Consider the following 6,000-nt stretch of genomic DNA (forward strand, 5'->3'; position numbering starts at 1 on the left):
GAGAATTTGGGAGGTGTTATATATTCAGTAGCAGAATTGAATATTTTATAGTTTTTTTTTCTCCTTTATATAACTTGGATTTTCATTTTTTGATTACTAATAAGGATAAATTGTGCATGTGTGTGTGTATTTTTAACCACTGTGTGTTCTTCCAGGAGTTTTCTTACCACATCGTTAGCCCTATCCTCCATTGCTTCTTTGAAGGCTAATTTACTTTGTAATTGATTGTAACACATTGAATAAATGTGATACATGAGTCCACACATGAATCCATAATGATAAAGAGAGAAAGAGAGACAGGAGAAAAAAACTCATTTGCCACCAATGGAAATACTGTAACACCAACTCCTTTGTCAGGAAATTGATAATTAAAGAGAAAGAATGAAGCATTTAATCTGCCATTTTTGGAAGAAATTAGGCTCAGTCCCAATTGATGAGAGAAAACTCTTCTTTATAGAACAATGTCAACTAATAAATGTAGGACTGATAAAATTAGAAAATCACCATTTTGCAATCTCCAATAAGATAATTGATTCAGGCAGGGATCATCAGTGAATGTAAAACTATTAGAAAAAGGAAAAAAGAAAAAAAACCCATCTACCTTTGTATCAATTTCCTTCCACTCACTTGCCCTAGAACACTTCCGATTTGGCTGCTGCTCCCACCGTTCTGTTGAAACTGAAATGTTGGAAAGACAATGGTGACTTCTCAATTGCTAACCACAATGGTCTTTTCTCATCCTCCATGATCTCTTTATGGTATTTGACATTAGAAGCCACCTTTTTCTTGTAACTCTCTCCTTTCATCCACAAAAGCCTGGTTATCTGTTGCTATATAACAAACCCACTTTGTATTAAATGGTTAAAATAGTAAGTTATTATTTCTCATGGTTCTGTGGGTGGACTGGGTTCAGTTGGGTGTTTTTCCCTCAGAATCTCTTTTAAGGTTGCAGTCAGATTCTAGTTAGGGCTAGAGTCATCTGACAAAGTTCAACTAGGATAGATATCCAAGATGGCTTCCTTACTCATCTGGTCCCTAATCTGATGGCTGAAACAGCTGGGGCTTAGCAGGGTATCTCTCTTTCTCTCAGTGTGGCTAGCCTGGGCTTCCTAATAGCTAGATGGTCTCAGGGTAGATAGGCTTCTTACATAGTGCCTGGCTCCCCCTAGAGTTAATATTCCAAGTGTCCCAGGTCAAAACTGCAAGACTTCTTATGAGACAATTAATGATTTCTTTCTCATCCAGTATGTATCATCCATTATGTCCAGCAATGGGCCCTTTAGAGGGAAAAAGAACTAAAGACCCTTCCAAAGTGGAGTGTAAAACTCATCCTTATTTTTATTGTTTCATTTTTAACTATGTGTGTATCTATATCTAACCCCAAAGCAATTTTGAAATACTCACTTTATATCAAGTCTTTCAAAAGCATTTTATAAATTAGTTTTCATACAACCAGGAAGCCTTTCCTTTAGCATTGTGCTTCTGCAGTTACTTAATAGTTAATTAAATAACATAGTTTCAGTAATAAATACAGCTAACATAAATGGTTTGGGGAACAAAGTACCAGAATAGTCTATTGACTCTTTGTGTTCAATATACAAGGGCATAAATCAGTATTTTACGGAGGGAATGAGTAACATTGGTTAGTCTGGTCAATCAGTTAAAAGGGTTCCTAATTTGTCTTTTACTGAACTTTTTGAATTGGAAGTAACAGACACCACATTTAAGAAACATGTAGAATTTACTGGCTTGAGTTGGGGGCTCAAATGGTGTCACCAGCTCCCGATATTTCTCCATCTCTCAGCTGTGCTTGCCACCACGTTAAGTTCAGTCAGTTCGGTCACACAGTCGTGTCTGAGTGTTTGAGACCCCGTGGACTACAGCACACCAGGCTTCCCTGTCCATTACCAACTTCTGGAGCTTGCGCAGGCTCATGTCCCTCGAGTTGGTGATGCCATCCAACTATCTCATCCTCTGTCGAGAGCCACCGGTTGGCTTCATGCAAGATTCCATGTGGGGGCAAGATGGTAATGGCGGCTCCTAGTACAGAAGAGAAAACATGCATTCCTCTCAGCAATCCCACCAACACTCACTACTCGTCACTGGCGAGTAGTTTTGGGTGTGCCCACCCCTGAACCAATCTGTGGCCGGGGCAATGTATTAACCTGATTGCTTAGTTTCCCTTGAAACCCAACCTAACCCCATGGAATAAGAAAAATTGCCTTCAAATGTTCCATCATGCAACTATAGAAGTCCATCCCTGCAGGAATGATTGAAGGAAGGACGATGTGCTGCTTGAGGGCAAGTATAACTTCTTGTTCCTCCCTGTATTCCCTCCCCAACTAACCAGCACCTTGCCTGTTTTCCTGAATACAGCAGTCCTTACTTATGGTGGACTAAAAATCACATTCATCTTTCTCTTCATTTACTGTGCATCTTAAGGCAGTTTACAGAAAACTTGCCCTTGGTGTGCAAAATGCCAGTCCCCATTTGCCTGAATTTTGTTATCTTTTGATCTCTCATGCTGTCAAAAGGTCTCAAGCGTAGGTTTGAATGGAGTTTGGATTGAAAGGCCCACAGAACTGAGCTCCTTATTGAATGCTCTGAGTAAAGTCTTTCCTCTCCAGCTCAGGTCTTGCCTGTTGCTCTATAATGCTGGTGAGGCAGTTTTAATTTCACCTTCTGGGTTTATACCAGAGCCACTTTTAAGGACTCTCCTTGGGTCTTTCTGGTAGTCCTCCTCTCTCCCTTCCCCCTTCTCTTGGTCCCTCCCTTCCCTGCAGCCACAGCTGCCTGGCTCCAGGGCACTCAGACGGCACTGTTGCCTAGGCAACGCAGGAGGGGGCTTCAGTCTCCTGTCTCCCCAGAGGGGCTGGGCTGGCCCTGAGCCAGAAAGAAGCAGGGGGCAGGGGACCCAACTGGCCCTGCACAGAGTGTGTTGGGAAGTAAACAGACCATTGGTGTGCTGCTACCAGAAGAGATGGGGAATGTCATGGGTGTGATTGCGTTATACAAGCACTCTGCGGAGGATGCTACGGCTGACCGGGAGAATAGGAATGGGGCAGGAAAAAAGAAGGCCTGACACATCTTGGCCTGATGCAGTATCAGGGGGTAAAATGGCTGAGGCTTGCAATAGTTTACTGGAGCTGTGGTAAAAAGTATTACAAACCACTTCTGTATTACAAACAGAATGGTATTGTCTCACTGTTCTGGAGGATAGAAGTCCCAACTCAAGGTATTAGGTGGACCACTCTCCCTGCAAAACGTGTAAAGGCTCCCTTCCTTGCATTTTCCTGGTTCCTAATGTATGAGTGCACGCTAAGTTGCTTCAGTTGTGTCTGATCCTTTGCAACCCTATGGACTGTAACCTGCCAGGCTCCTCTGTCCATGGGATTCTCCAGAGTACTAGAGTGGGTTGCCATGCATTCCTCCAGGGGATTTTGCCAACCTAGACATCAAACCTGAATCTCTTGTGTCTCCTGCATTGGCAGGCAGGTTCTTTACATCTAGCACCACCTTTCCTGGCAATCTTGGCATTCCTTGGCTTGCAGCTCAATAACTCCAACCTCTGCCTTCGTGGTCACATGGCATTCTCCCTGACTGTCTCTTCATGTGGCCATCTTCTCATAGGGACATCAGTTATATTAGACTAGGAGTCCATTCTACTTCTCTATGACTTATAGCAACGAATCACATCTGCAGTAATGCTATTCCCAAAGTCACATTCTGAGGTTTGGGGGGTTAGGACTTCAACACACATTTTCTTAGGGGACACAATTTAACCCCTCATGACTTCCACAGACAGGTATGAATGATGGGCTTAGAAGTGAAGTGAAGTCATTCAGTCGTGTCCGACTCTTTGCAACCCCATGGACTATGGCCTACCAGGTTCCTCTGTCCATGGGATTTTCCAGGCAAGAGTACTGGAGTGGGTTGCCATTTCCTTCTCCAGGGGATCTTCCCGACCCAGGGACCGAACCCAGGTCTCCCACATTGCAGGCAGACGCTTTACCATCTGAGCCACCGGGGAAGCTGGGCTTGGAAGTTCCTGTCTTATAAAACAAAGGCCTAGAAAGGTTATTTGAGCTAAGGAAGAGATGGAGCGCCAGGCTGAGGAACTTGGCCTTTATTTAGCAGAGAGGAGTCACAAAGGGTTTTGGAGCAAGTAGCAGTGAAACCACCTGTGTGACTACCTATGAGACTCGAGATTTTGAGTCCTGAGTTGCTTTTTATTTTTTAGTACCAGAGGAATGAGCCCCTTCTTTCTTCAGTGCATAGTCATGTTCCCTAACTGTCTAAGTCTCAACCTAATTACGTAGTTGAAGCACGGATAAGCCTCCAAAGTGAACAGCACAGAGTTTGAGACATGCGCACTTTTGGTCTTCTTCCCTGGCGGCTCAGCCTGCAATGCAGGAGATCGGGGTTCGATCCCCGGGTCGGGAAGATCCCCTGGAGAAGGGTAAGGCTACCCACTCCAGTATTCTGGCCTGGAGAATTCCGTGGACTATGCAGTCCATGGGGTTACAAAGGGTCGGACACGACTGAGTGATTCTCACTTGGCACAGTTCAGAAATAAGAGTGCCATCTGCCAACCATGTCAGCCCCGATTGCCTGATAGTCAAATGAAGATGATGAGAGTGTCTACCTCATAATATATATCATGCGTGCGTGCATGCTAAGTTGCTTCATTCATGTCTGACTCTCTTCGACCTTATGGACTGTAGCCTGCTAAGATCCTCTGTCCATGGGATTTTCCAGGCAAGGGTACGGGAGTGGGTTGCCGTGCCCTGCTACAAGGGATTTCCCGGCCCAGGGATCAAATCTGAGTTTCCTGTGTCTCCTGCATTGTAGGTGGATTCTTTACCCAGCAAGCCACCTGCAAAGCACAATGTACATATTTACATATATTTGTAATCATATCTTAGAAGAATGCCTGGCAAAGTAAGAACTCAATAAATGTTCACAATTATGCAAAAATGGACAGTTCATTTGGTGAAGAAAGGCAGGAAAACAATTATTATTAGTGCTGGTTGTAGACTTTAGATCCTGGAACTACCATTCCTTCTCTGTTCCAGGAATAACAGTCTTCCATGTCTACACAGCACTTTTCAGTTTTCAAAGTACTCTGCATTCATTCTCCTCCTGTGTAATCTTTGTGACAATCTTGTGAGACGATCAGGGCTTTCATTGTTGTGTCCATTGTGCAGATGAGAAACTGAGACCAAGATGGAGTAAATCAACTGCTTTTAATTTTTTTTCTTCTGGGACATTTTGAGAGATGATGCTTTCAGTTGCACACAGTTCCCACTGTAATTCTTGCTGTATCTTTATCCCTTTCTCGCCTATTGTAAAGTATTTTATGTTACACAGCCTTAAAAGAAGGGTAATAAGAACTATATGCAATTCATGTGGAACTATATCTTTGATACATTATTGATGAAAAAATCAGTTTGCAAATGTACTACCTATTGTAATATTCTATGTATGTTTACACATGTATCAAGTTATCAGTGAGTCCATATAGGAGAGAGTTCACAGTGGTTAACTCTGTAACTAAGGAGTAAAATGTGGGCAGAGTGGATGGAGGGAGCATTCACATTTACTTTATATAATTTTTAAATAATTATGTATTATTTTTATAATGAAAACCTAAATTCATTTTGAAAATAAAGTATTCAGTATGCAAAGCAACGTTATTATATGCATACCTTGAAACTGCTCTAATTTTCTTCAAGGAAATCATTCATGAATATTCATAGACTGTCTCTGGAAGGGTATTTAAAAAACTGATGACAGTAGTTGCCTCTCAAGAGGAGGAATGGGGGACCAGTGTTCGGACTCAGGGATGAGAGGAAAATGGACTTTTCACTGTATACTTTTCTATAAGATTTAATTTGTTTTTTAACCAAATGCATGTGTTATGAATTCAAATGAATTAAGAGAAAATTACTAAAAGCTTCAGTGACTTATAATTACCAATGAATAATTTGTAACTCACCT

The sequence above is a fragment of the Dama dama genome, chromosome 29, assembly GCF_033118175.1.
Source record: "Dama dama isolate Ldn47 chromosome 29, ASM3311817v1, whole genome shotgun sequence".
Classification (NCBI taxonomy): domain Eukaryota; kingdom Metazoa; phylum Chordata; class Mammalia; order Artiodactyla; family Cervidae; genus Dama; species Dama dama.